The sequence below is a fragment of the Panthera leo genome, chromosome F2 (genome assembly GCF_018350215.1).
Source record: "Panthera leo isolate Ple1 chromosome F2, P.leo_Ple1_pat1.1, whole genome shotgun sequence".
Lineage (NCBI taxonomy): Eukaryota > Metazoa > Chordata > Mammalia > Carnivora > Felidae > Panthera > Panthera leo.
This window is the reverse complement of record NC_056695.1, coordinates 47,542,291-47,556,472: the sequence shown is the minus strand read 5'-3', so window position 1 is coordinate 47,556,472 and position 14,182 is coordinate 47,542,291. Positions and strand designations below refer to the sequence as shown.

Sequence of the window (14,182 nt, the reverse complement as noted above, 5' to 3'; positions counted from 1 at the left end):
AAATTAAAGATATTGGTGATTTTTTTTTCTTGCTTATTCTTCTAGGTGTTTATTAATTCTATTATTTTGCTTCAAGAATCCATTCTGGATTTCTTGTGTTCTTTATTGTACATTGTTTTCAATTTAATTAATTTCTGCTCTCTTTATAATTCCCTTCCTTTTACCTTCATTGTTTTACTTTGCTTTTTCCCCACTACTTGAGGTGGAGACTTAGATTGTGGATATTCAGCCTTATAAAAAATTAAATGCTTGTATTAATTTAGGGTCAAATGAATAGAATCGTGAAAGTAAACCATAAAGCACAATACAAAGGTGCTATTCATATCACTTTTTCAGTAACTGCCCAGTCACCCTGGGAAGACTAGTTTTAGTATGGCTCTTTTTGTCTCTTTCCCTGATCTCTTCTATGCCAACCAATTACGTTTATCAAAGGGGTTTTGAAGCACTTTAAGGTCTTTGAGGTTTGTTCTGATCCCAAAAAAAGGGCTCTTTTTAGCTCTTTCCCTCGTTCTCTCTGGTAAACTGGCTGGTCTGCAGGTTAGCTTTTGCTCTTCTGTCAGCCTCCTCTGAATTTTTACCACGCAAATCTCCATTGTTTTCCAGAGCACCCTTAAACTTGAACTTCTCCACACTCTATTTCAAATAGTCATTTCCTTTGGGAAGATCTTCAGAGCTCTCTTTTCTTATGGACTGCCTCTCTGAAAAAAGCTCTGAGTAACTACTCTGGGCACTGGACTATGGTGGTAGCCTCCAGTCTTCTGAGACTGTCTCTGATATAGAATCTCTGTCCTACAAGTGAACTTGTTGAGAGCAGTAAGGCCCCAGCATTCTCTACCTATTGTACCTGGAGTAGAACCTGTTTGCTCTGTGAGTGGGGGCTAGGTGGACGAAGGGAGCCCCCACCATCTTGGCTGTATTCACCAGGAATTTGACACCAAAACAGGAGAAATGCTGATGGTCTGCCTTTTCCAGGGAGGCAGTGTATCCTTTGAGCTGAGGGGAGAAGGAACCCAGTCTTGTTGTTCACACCTTTCTAGCATTTAGCTTCCATCAAACTGAGCTAAGGGGTTAGGGAGGATCATGACTCAAGTGCCACAGACTCTCAATGTTCTTATGAAGTTTTAGTATTTTTTTCTTGAATAAGGGTTTCTTCACTGGCTATATACCCTAAGTAAGATTTTCAGAGACTTTATGATATTTTAAAGTATTTTTCACTAGTTATTTTTGTTGTATGGGGGAACAGGTCCATGGAGCTCCTCAAAGTGCCGTTCTAAAAGAGAAGGTGTGTTTGTGTGTGTGTGTTTTAATTAACATATATACACATTTTCATTAAATAGTGCTTTAGGCACATGCAAGTTTTGATGCATTGTATCTTGTTGTTCAGTTCAAAATGTTTCTAAATTGCAATGTAATTTTTTTAATCCATGGGTCACTTAGAAATGTATCACCTAAAAACGATTTAAGAGGTTTTCTATTTGTCTTTTTAATACTGATTATTAGCTGTGCTCCATTGTGTACAAAGAGTATACTCTGTGATTTTGGTCATTTATAATGTGTTGGAGACATTCCTATGGTCCAGCATGTAGTCAATATTGTTAAAAACATTCTAGAAAAAAAATATGTATTCTGTAATTTAGATTATTCTTCATATGCTAATTAAGCCAAGTTGGTTAATTTTGTCACTGAGATATTCTATATCTCTAACTTGTTTTCTGTTTGTTCTATGAGTTATTGGGAAGATATGTTAAATCAATACTATGACTATGATTTTTTTCTATTTATCTTGGTGCTATTTTATTAGGTGCATATGCATGTTTAGAAAGGCAAATCATGAAGTGTTCCTTTATATCTCTAGTAGTCTTTCTTTCTTTCTTTTTTTTTTTTTTTAAGTTTTTTATTTTGAGAGAGAGTGAAGGAGGTGAAGGGAAAGAAGGAGAGAGACAGAATACCAAGCAGGTACTGCACTGCTAGCATGGAGTTGACACAGGGCTCGAACTCACAAACCGTGAGATCATGACCTGAGCAGAAATCAAGAGTTGGACACTTAACCAACTGATCCCCACCCCCCCGCCAGGTGCCCCTCTAGCAGTATTTCTTGCTTATAATACTACCAGCTACTATTTCTTGATAGTAATGTTGCTACACCAGCTTTTGCTAGGTAGTTTATATATCACTTCCCATTTCTTGTATCTAGTAAAGTTAGAATTTGCTTATTAATATAATCTGATGTTTGTTGTCTTTTAACTGGAATATTTAATCAGTTTATGTATTTTGGTAAATACTGACTTGTTTGAGATTAAGTCTTTGATGTTACTATTTCTCCTATCATTTCCTTTCTTTTTTCCCCTCCTTTCTTGCTTCTTTGGGGAATCAAGAAATTTTAAAAATGAGTTTTCTGATGTATTAATTTATTAGCTATTCCTTCTTTTGTTAGTCTTTTAGTGGATACAAGGATTACACTGTGTACCCTTACCTTATTAGAGACTTATTAATTAGTACTTTTACCAGAATATAAGAATCTTAGAACATCTCAATTCTATCCATCCTTTCTTCCCTTTTCTGCTAATATTGCCCTATGTTTTGAATCTATACATATTTTAAGCCCCACAAGTCATAATCTTATAAGATCAGTATCCATTTAGACTTATGTATATATTTGCCCTTTCTGTATCTCTGTTCCCATCTGACGTTGTTTTCTTCTGCCTAAATAACTCTTTAGAAATTTAGTGTAATTCTTTTCAAGCAAAAATTCACTCAGGTTTTGACTGAAAATGTTTTATGTTATCTCCATTTAAAATGTTTTTAATCAAACTTATATTTTGAGATGAGTGTAGATTCACATGCACTTGTAAGAAACAACCCAGAGAGAATCCAAATATCTTTTAGCCACTTTCCCTTAAAGGTAGTGAAACTGTAATCCAATATTACAACCAGGATACTGACATTGATACAGAAGCTGTCAAGACACAGAAGTTTTCATCACCACAAGGATCCCTCAGTTGTTCTTTAACAACATAAGTACTTCTCTCCCACCCACCGACACATTACTCTCTGGAAACCACTAACCTGTTTCTATAATTTTGCCATATCAATAATGGTATGTAAATGGATCGTATAGTTTTGTGACTTTTTGAGAGTAGCTTTTTCACTCAGGAATTAATTCTCTGGACGTTCATGCAGGTTTTCTTGGGTATCAGTACTTTGTTCCATTTTAGTACGGAATAGTATTCCCAGGTGTGGATGCGCTAAAATTTACCACTCGCCCATTGAAAGCATCAAATTAGTGGTCATCACAAAGCTAGAAGCTTTCACGTACAAGCTGTTGTGTTAACATAAGTCTTCATTTCTCTGAAATAACAGGAGCACAATTGCTGAGTCATATGGTGGTTGCATGTATAATACTTTTGAAAAACTGCCAAACTATTCACCATAGTGGCTGTATCATTTTACAATCCCACCAGCAATGTATACGTGATTCAGTTTCTCTGTATCCTTGCCAACATTCAATATGGTCGCAATTTTTTATTTTTGTCATTTTGATAGATGTCTAGTGATATCTCATTATGGTTTTTTTTAACTTGCATTTCCCTAATGGTTAATAATGTTAGAAAATCTTTTCATGTGTTTGTTTGTCATCTGTATATATTCTTTGGGGGAAATATCTCTCTTTTGCTGATTTTCTAGTTGGATTGTTTGTCTTACTGTTGAATTTTACTGTTAAAAATCTTCTGTTGTGCATTTAGAGTTAATATGACTTTATGGGGTGCCTGGGTGGTTCTGTCAGTTGAGTGTCCAACTTTGGCTCAGGTCATGATCTCGCGGTTCACAGGTTTGAGCCCTGCATTGGACTCTGTGCTGGCAGCTCAGAGCCTAGAGCCTGCTTCAAATTTTTTGTGTGTGTCTCTCTCTCTGCCCCTCCCCTGTCCACACTCTGTCTCTCTCTCTCTTTCTCTCTGAAAAATAAAAACATTTAAAAAATTTAGACTTAGTATGACTTTACAGTCTTACTGCTTTTAAGATTTTGTCTTTGTCTTTAGTGTTCAGCAGGTTGGTCATGATGTGTCTACGTGTGATTTTCTTTGTAGTTATCCTGTTTGGGATATAAAGGGCTTCTTAAATCTGTTGTTTTATAAATTTTAGAAATTTCTCAGCCCCTTCTCTTCAAATATTGCTTTTGTCCTGTCTCTCTCTCCTCTCCCAAATACACACATTAGCCTTTCATCATGTCCCGAATGTCTCTTAAACATTGATTCTGTATTTTCCATTCTTCTTTTCTTCTTATACTTCACTCTAGATATTGTCTGCTAATCTACCTTCCATTTCACTCTTTTTCTCTTTGGTATATCTTCTCTATTCTTTTTTGTTTTTAATGTTTTATTTATTTATTTTGAAGAAGAGAGAGAGAACATGCGCAAGTCGGGGAGGGGCAGAGAGAGGAGAGAGAGCATCCCAAGCAGCTTCCGTGCTCAGTGCAGAGCCAGAGTCAGGGCTCAATCCCACTTGACCTCAGCATCATGACCTGAACCAAAATCAAGAGTCGGACTCTTAACCAACTGAGCCACCTAGGCTCCCATATCTTCTCTACTCTTGAACTAATCTGTTGTGTTCGTAGTTTCAGTTATTGGATTTTTTAGTTCTTAAATTTCAATAGTTCTTTTTTCATAGATTTAATTTTTTACAGGTGGAATGATCCGTCTTGCCATTTATTTTCTTGAAAATATTACTTACAGTTATTTTTATCTTATTTTTTATTTTTGTAAGAGATAGAGAGCAGGGGGAAGGGGCAGAGGAAGAGAGAGAGAGAACCCGAAGCAGGCTCCACATTGGGCATGGAGCCTGATGCAGGGCTTGATCCCATGACTGTGAGATCATGACCTGAGCCCAAATCAAGAGTCAGAGGCTTAACCAACTGAGCCACCCAGGCACCCCTACTTACAGTTAATTTTAAGTCCCTGTCTGATAACTACAAAAGGTGACTCACCAGTGGATCTCTCTCTATTTTGTCCTCTTGGATTTAGACCTATCTCTTGGCATGATTAATAGTTTTGCATCGAATTGGAATTGGTGTATGAAAAATTGTATGATGTCATTTTTCTTTAGAGAGGGTTAATTTTTTCTAGAAGATAGTTAGAATATAGACAAATTACCTTGATCCAACTAGGCACTGTAATAAATCTAGAATGGATCCTGGGTTTTCTGAGGATGCATCTATTCCCTGTTTTCCATGATTTCTGTGGCATTGCCTTTGAGTTGTGAGACCTGAAAACTTAAGGTGTTTACCAGCTCCAACTCCTTGGAGGATCCTGAACTCCAGTTTTTGTTTCCCTAGGACTATAAGACTGCTAACCTCTCCCTTCACGTTCTTACGCTCTTTGCTGCATTTTTTGCTTTACTTCTTGTTCTAGTGCCTAACATCATTTAGGAATTGGCAAACACTTCAAGAGGAAAACAGTTCAGAAACTTAGTATCACTTCTTTATGATACCTTTTTCTTTTTAAGCCAGGACTCAATCCCCCAATTCCTGGGTGCTTTTGAACATTTGTACTCTAATTTTTATCTCTCTAGTCTCTGAGAATGCCAGAAGCCCCACACCACATATCAAATAACTTGAGGAGAAAAGCAGCAGGTAGAGAATGTTGGGCTTATATCAATATATTTTCCTTTTATCTGAGATCTTGGAACTTACAGATTTTTCTGCCTTTACTACTCATTGATGTCTTCCAACCACTTTTTTAAAAATCCAGCTCTTACTATTATCTCAGTGAGAGTATTGGTTTGAACACACGAAACTCCACCATGGTGGGCAACAGAAGTTGCCCAAGCCCGTGCAATCCAAATAGTTGCTTCAGTGAAAACTCTAATAACCTGGGCACCGTTTTATTCAGGATATTTTCACTACTTTACTTTGCCCGTTCTCTTTGATTCAAATCTTCGTGATTCGATTTTTCTTGCCATATCACTCCTTAGGCCAAAGCTAGGTTAGATAACTAGACTTCCCAGATGCAGAAAAAAATAAGTTGGCCTTCTCTCCCTCATAAGAAATTAAAAATAGAGAACAATCCTCAAGTATAAAATGAACATAAGAAATAATTCAATTCTTTCTAAAAATGCATCACATGTAAATTATTTCCCAGAATTGATGAAGCCAGGCTTCCTGAGTGTAGATTCTGGCTCTGCCATGCATTAGGTAGGCCAATTACTTGACATCTCTATGCTTAAGGTTCACCAGCTGTGAAATCTGGAAAAGAATCGTACCTGCCTTATAGGATTATTATAGTAAATAATTTAATATCTTGACAGCACTTAGAACAATGCTTTACATGTATTCAGTGCTCAATTAATGTAAGTTAATATAAAAGATTATCCAGGGGCGCCTGGGTGGCTCATCAGTTAGGCGTCAGACTTTGGCTCAGGTCATGATCTCACTGTTCGTGGGTTTGAGCCCTGCATCGGGCTCTGTGCTGACAGCTCGGAGCCTGGAGCCTGCTTCGGATTCTGTGTCTCCCTCTCTCTCTGCCCCTCCCCCACTCACACTCTGTCTCTTGCTCTCAAAAAATAAATTAAAACATTAAAAAAATTTTTTTTAAATAAAAAAAGATTATCCAACATCAACAGCAATAGCCATAAAGTACATTGGCATATAACTTATGATTTAGTAGAGATAAGTTTGATTTACTTGGTAAATTTATTTGAACCCTTTCTTTGTTAGAAAATTTTGTGATAAGTCTACATTTTAATATTTATTTTTCCTTCCGTTGCCTTTTTTGGGGTTGAGGGGTTATTCTCTTCTCTGTTAGTGAGAATAAAAAGGAGCCATTTTTTTTTTTTTCTATTGCTCAGCAGTGATTTCCCAATAGGAGAGTCACTCAACATTTTTTGAGCTCTCATCATGTTCTGTGCCCTGTGCTAAACACGGAGTTGAGGAGATGAATAAGAGTCTCCTTTCCCCAAAAGTCTTTGTAGACTTACTAGAGTCAGAAAGATAAACCAGAAGTGACATACACATTAAGCCATCTACCCTATGGCTGGGAGTCAGACTTTTAGAAAACATTAACTTTATAACCTTCACAACAACCTTAGGATGTAGGCACTAAGGATCGGAGGACTTAAATAACTTGCCCAGATGAGATTTGAACCCAGTGTCTCCAAAAATACGTCCATGGCCTTCCCACTAATGTTAAGATGGGGAGATAGGAACATTTTTACCTAGAAAGGCTGATTCTAGTTGTCTGTTCATGACCCAAAGGACCTGTTAGTTCAGGTGTGTGAACCCAAGTCAGACTCCCTGTTGGGTATTTATCAGTTATTTCTGGCAAAGTGGTCAGACTAATAATAGGCAGCCTTGGCATTCATACAGCAAGTGAAAACTGTGGTGCAGAACTGTTTTTGAGTGGATATTTTTAAATTCAGTGAATCATGTTCACCTTAAAAAAATGTGTTGTCATTTAAAAACTAAACGACATACTCTCTCAGTGTGATGGGCTGTGATTGGAAAAACCCACATCTGTATGTCCCATGATATTTTCAACTACATTTGGATTAATTAGCCAAATTGGTAGAAACCTGAGCACCAGTGAGATCAGTCACCATGATTCCAACCCTGCAGGTGACTGGAAGCTTCTTCAGCTGTAAGAAGAATCTCTTAATCCTAGGTAGTTTGCGAAGGGAAAATGAGTGATAGCATTTTGAAAGTACGCAAGAGAAAGCATGCATCCACTTTTCTTTTTGAAGGTCAGTCCACTGATTATTTTGACTTATAATGAGTTTAAGCCCAAGTCAGTATAAAGTGTCCTTAGTCTAAAAAATGATGGAAAATTCAAAATGAAAAGATGTCCGTGTTTGCTGAATTTCAGGTTAAAGCCCTGGGTTTTAGGAATTTTCATTACCAAGAACTTCTTGTTTCAGAGGACATCACCTATTGGCAGAGCTTGGTACTGCAGTTTTACTCAGATGCTGAAGCTACAGAAAGAGCTGATCGATAAGTCAGCCATGGATCCAGAGTCAGGGAGATGTTACGGCAGGCAGCTCAGAGGACATGTGAAGTCTACAAAGACATACTTTCTCTCCTCTCTTCCCATTCTGCTCATTACTAGGATGTGCATTTCTGAACAGAAACCCAGAACCATAACTGTAACAAACTGCAAAATTGTGAATTGTGGCTGAAATCTGCCCCTGCTGAGACATCTCGACCTATTTCAGATGGACATTGGGCTCAAAAAGCTCATTGTTCTTGTGCGGACAGGTAAATTCTCATCTGTCATAACTCTGAAATCGTAGCACTGCAGCTTGATTTTACTTTTGCGTTGCTATAGCTAATAGCATCAGGAAAATAACTTTTCAAATACAAATATGTCTTTTCTCCCAGCTGGGGCTGGGACAGAAGTAAAAGAAGAAGAAGAAGGAATAGAAGGATTTTACAGCCACAGTTTGGACATTAGTCTTATTGTTCAACAAGAAGCAATTTCTGACTCTGAAGAAATTTCATTCTTTTAGAGTGACACAAATGTAATCTGCTCAGCTGGTTTAGCTTCCGTTTATATTTTGTAGCACCTCAGAGCTACACCCCCACTCCCACCCTGGCCTTTTTTTTTTTTTTTTTTAAGAACCAGAGTAGAAATCCTGATAACACTAGCATGGAAAGGTCCTTCGGGTTTTGCAAGCAATCTCTTTTCCCCTACCTTTTAACTCTTTTCCCTTTGAATGAGTACACATTTTCTGTGTGTATTTTTTCAGGGTCCTTCCTGTGGGCCTCATTCCATTTTGTTTAATTGGTTTCCTGTTAATTGAGAAGGAGAATGAACTAGGAAATAAGCACGTGTGCTGAATTAGAAGTACGCGGGGTTGTCCTAAAGGAAATAAAGCTGAAGTTAGAAAACGTGCAGGACTGTTCTTTATTCTGCGACTGTAGGCTTTCACTGCACTTGGCGTTCATGGGGCATTCACCCATTTACTCCACACTGAGCCCCAGAGGGGCTCAGATGATAGCCTTTAGGAGGAGAGCATTTAGGAGGAGAGGATTTGGCACCTGTATGGCGGCCTCAAAGCAAAGGTCTAAAAGTGTTTTCGATGTACTCACAAGGCCGTTTTAAAGTGGTGCTGTTTTGAAACTTTGGTCATCATTGTTGCATAGACATTTTACATTGCCGGACTTTGGAATTCCATCAGCCGTTTTCCCCCATCCCACTTGCTGTCGGGGTCCTTGGATTCTCTCATCTGACTCTGGGCCGCTACCCCATGTTTCTTGTTCTTCTTTCCATCACTAACATGGTCTCAGTACATCGACGTGGATTCTTAGGGAGTTTTTAAGATCTGTTTTCTTCCAATTCCCCTTGAGTTTCAGTTTGTATCCGTTTGCTTACAAATAGATTTAATTAGCTCAGAAAACTAACCCCCCCGCCTCCAGAATTTTTCAGTTTCTTTCCTTCTGTTCTATAAAGAGAGATGCACGCTTTGTGCTGGTGATAACGAGACCAGTGGGAACTTCGGAGTGGCATGCATTTTCCTGCGAGGAAGTGTCAGAAAACAGACATAAAAGTCTTAAAGAGGAAAGTTGTAGGCAAGCTTGAGTCACAACTTCAGGGGCCGAGGTTGTCCGGGAGCTGTCCGTGATGACTGTGGTGTGCGTGAGTGTGTGTGTGTGTGTGTGTGTGTGTGTGTGTGTGTGTGTACACACGTTGTACACACACACATGCACCCCACAGTGACAGATGACCTATTGAAATAATTTCAGAGCTGTTCTGTGGTTGCTACGACAACCAATGCTCTCTTGGCTTTCATCTGGCCATGTGACAGGGACTTTGACGTCAGCTGGAGGCAGAGTCTGTGGCTGAGTCCACACAGTCAAAGGCCTGTGAGAATCTGGTGGATGCTGGCTGCTGCTGCCACCGCTGCTGCTCTCCACGCCGCACCGCTGCTTTCCAGGGGCTGCAGAGCATGGACTGTTAAATCTTGCACTTCTTTTGTGTGAGGTAATTCGTCTGCTTTATATACAGTACTTGGATGGTTTATAGCTTATTGTGGTTTTCCCGTCTCTTTTACCTCCTACAAGTTTGTCTTCATGAGCAATTATTGTTGTACCAGGGGGAAAAAAAATGTGAAGCGGCTTCTAGTTGCTAATTTTGTGTAGAGTCTCCGGAATTTGGTTAAATTTGGATTAACGTTCTCTGAAGTGAGTTAAAATATAATAGCCTTTCTTGCTCAACACTTGCTAGCATGACATTATTCAGAGATACGGATTTTGCAGCTGAGCCAAATATTCCCGTTGAATTCCAGGAATCCTCCCTTCAGCATTGTTTTGGGTTTAAAGACTCCAGCATAGCCTTGCAATATGTTGCTGGCTGCTTTTTTTTTTTTTTTTTTAAACAATTGTTCCTCATTCTAAATCAGCCTGGAATAGTTTGGAATTTGGTTTCTATCTTGTTTGCAGCATGCATAATTAGCAACAATAGGCACAGCGGGGAAAGAACATTATACTTTGAAACAAAAGTTGGGACTTTTCTTGTAAATAGGGTATTCTGAAAATACCAGAGAAACTGTCAACAGCTTCCTGTTTAGAGAAAAATAATCTGGAATATGCCAAGGAAGTTGGGGTGGAACCTCTTACGCCTGTGTGCATGCAGTTGCTTCTTGGTTGTTAGAGCAAAGTGTACATTTTCAGTATCTTCCTCTGAAAATTCAGCTGTGTGGAGAGTGGCATTGGATGCTCTTCACTAAGGAAGGAGTCATGTAAGCTGTTCTTACATTTAAGAATTGAAATATTACCCATAGAAGAAAATAATAGCCCTAAAACTAAATTATCATTGGTAGGGGTCACTTTAATGCAAATACAGATATAAACAGTCACTAAAATTTTGCTCCAGGTCTTGAATGAATAATTTGATAACTGTGATTAATAAGGCCTCTTATCTCCTTATTCCTGTCACAGTATACAGTGCAAATTGTTTTATGTGCATTGTTGTAGTTCATTTTCTTCCCAAGTTTAGTAATTTTGGGTTTTCTATCATTGCACACAGGTTGGATGGTTTTGCAGCTGATAATTCAAAAAAAAAAAAAAAAACAACCTCTGACATCGATTTAATCGAAGTCTACATTTATGATCAGGTTTCTAAATCTTACAAATTCAACAGGAGAAATAGGCAGATTTTAGAGCAGCACATGTAATATACCTACTATTTTGATGGATAGATAATAATGGTTTAACTATGTACATGAATAATATGTATCTTACGTGAATTATATCTCAATGAAATGCAAGAATATATTGTTCTTAATTAGTTTCAGAATTCTGTTTGCATTTATTTTACTCTTGGAGATGGAGATGAGGATTTTGAACCGTATTTCGCTTCAGTCCGTGATAAGTGAATAATTGTGTGTGCATCAATAATTTTTCAATAGCTTTCAATGACTGAAAATTCATTTAACTGACTGGCAGTTGGTAAGTTTCTCTTTGGCCGGAGTCCCCATGGAGGATTTTCCAAAAAGTCCAATATGCTTAAATCAAGACACATCTATTGAGGCATCATGTCACCATATGATTTATCTCATGATTATAATAACTCAGAGGCCACATTCTTAACACCCCTAGAAATATGTTAATTGATTTGCAACATTTCAAATGAGCATGAATAGGACTGGTAGCACTGTGACTTAATAGCAGTATCTTTGATGGAGTACTTTGATGGTTCCTTCTTTTATGAAAAATAAGGAATTATCATTACAGTTTAGATAGCAAAGATATAGCAAAGATTTTCCTAGTGCTCCCTCTGTGATGCTTTAAGTTAAAGTTATAAAATGATTGTGTTCAATGCCCTTATAAAACGCCCTGGATTTCAGCAGTGTGAAATATATGAGAACAAGTCAGTGTCGATGGCAATATGTCAGTGATCACATTTATCACCAGAAGAGAGCATCCTATCTGCCACGATTGCAGAGATGTTCTAAAATCTACAGGTTTTTTGTTCTTACGGCAAAATTTTTAAAAAATGACTTTCCTCACAATTGCCTATTTACAGCAATGAGACTGTGCTGATTTCAAGGTCAACTTTGTTTCAGCTTCACAAGATAGCAGCAAGGAATGATTTACTCTGAAGCCCGCTGTTGAATTATTAGATACTTGGTAGAGTTTCGGGGTTTTTAAAACCTTTTTGGTGTCATAGGCTTCTTTGGCAACCTAGCAGAGCCTCTAGACTTCTCAGAACGATGCTTTTAAATGCGTAAGATAAAGTGTGCAGTACCACAAAGGAAACCACTCTTATTGAAATACATTAACCAGATTTTTTTTAAATTGTGATATGTGCTTTATTAATAATCTATTATTAAATAATACAAACTAGCAGCAGGTATAAATACCATAATTTTGAAGTTGTGATGAGTGTAAAAGGTTATTTCAGAAAAATCCATACCGACTGTAATGTGATGTGAGAATATCCGTGATTTCTCTTGGCAACAAAATCACAGGTACTGTGTGGTTTGTAGCCTACATTTTGATTAAAAGAAATACTAAATTTCAGCTTGAGACTGGTAAAACTAAAAGTAGAATATTTTTCCCGTCCAAGTTCCTGGATCCCTTTGAATTCTATTCACCCCAGAGTTAAATGGCGTGTAAGCTTGTGATGCCAAAATGTCATAGAACTGCATCGGACAAAACCCACACCACCATTTCCACATTCAGTTCCACATCTGATTTTACTCTCTGAATGTGTGAATTTCACAGTGTTCTCTAATTTCTGCATGAAAAGGGATGATATATCCAGACAGCTACCAAGCTATAACTTTCTTTTATTTTTCCTCCGTGAAATCTGTAAACATTCTTATGTTACACGGACTGAGGAACTCTTACCTCATCAGATAGGGGTTAAGGGGAAGGACTCACTCAGTATTAATGCAAGTTATGCAAGTTAAAACCATGGACCATGGAAGTAAGACCTTAGCTATTTACAATGCAACCTTTATCCACTCAAAGAAAATAAGCTGTACTTAGATGAACAATGTGGGATATTATATGAGATCATTAAAGAACTTATGTAACTTTTGGGGCGCCTGGGTGGCTCCATCAGTTAAGTGTCCGACTTCGACTCAGGTCATGATCTCGCGGTTCACAAGTTTGAGCCCCGCTTCGGGATCTGTTCTGACAGCTCAGAGCCTGGAGCCTGCTTCAGATTGTGTGTTTCCTTCTCTCTCTGCCCCTCCCCCACTCATGCTCTGTCTCTCTCTCTCAAAAATAAATAAACATTAAAAAAAAAAAGAACTTATGTAACTTTTTAATGTAAAGCACATAATTGCGTTGAATTGGTAAATTGCAACATTAGTTCGTTACACAGGGTAGAGCCTGCTGGCTTATCTACCAGAGGTCCCCAGGATGGACCATATTCAAAATGAAATGTGGAGTAAAGACACTTCCCAAGTAATTTAAACTCAGAATCTTATTTGACTTATTGGATATTTAAGAACAATCCAGAAGGTGTTAATGTCATTGTTTCATGAGACTATGTAGACAACTGTCTCATTCTCATGTCACTCTGAATTTGTGGAAGCAATTGCCCAAGTTTCTAGATAGCTTTGCAGTAGGTTGGCTGATGTCAGGTATCATTACCTTTCCAAGTCTGCCTTTCAATTGTCCAAAGCCACTCTTTCTATTACATCAGCATCCCCCACGTCAGCGTAAGAGAGTTGGAGCTATGACATTTTGTGCAAGCTGTTGTCTAAACTCAATCCAAATCCCTAACATTTGAAATGGAAGCTTAGCAATTTTTCTTCGTGTGTTCTTGGGGGAATTATGAAAGAGGATTTTTTTCTCAAATGTTTTTAATTCATTGGACAAGAAAAGAACACCTGCTTTGGGGACTTGGAGTCTCTGAGGCAACTTTGATAGAGAAACTTGGAAAAGGTCTAAAATCTCTGACTCCCGGCTGTACTGTTTGCTTCTTTGATGGCAGGTGTTTGAAATTTTAAGTTCAGGAAGGAATGTGCCTTTACTTTTCATGAAATCATCTATTATTTAAATGGTGCCCCATGGTGGGAATCCAACTAGAAATAGCAGTCCAAAATATAGTATTTTTTATTGTCTCCAGAAGTGATACCATAAAAGTTAGTGCTCATTAAGACTTTGATATAAAAATTATATGATAAATATTTAAATTCACTGGAGCCGTGTTCTCCAAACTAAAGGCAGTCTGTTCTTTTT

General features: G+C 37.9%; 1 protein-coding gene across 9 annotated transcripts in view; it reads left to right on the top strand.

Moving 5' to 3' along the window:
• The window catches only part of NCALD (neurocalcin delta), a 394,624-nt gene that overhangs the window by 304,781 nt on the left and 75,661 nt on the right, over window positions 1-14,182 (top strand). The window contains exon 6 of one of the 9 annotated variants that reach the window (XM_042924088.1): window positions 9,793-9,968. The exons of the other annotated variants lie outside the window; for them this stretch is intronic. The gene's annotated coding sequence lies outside the window, so the exon portion shown is untranslated. The remainder of the gene's footprint in view (window positions 1-9,792; window positions 9,969-14,182) is intronic. 9 annotated transcript variants of the gene reach the window in all.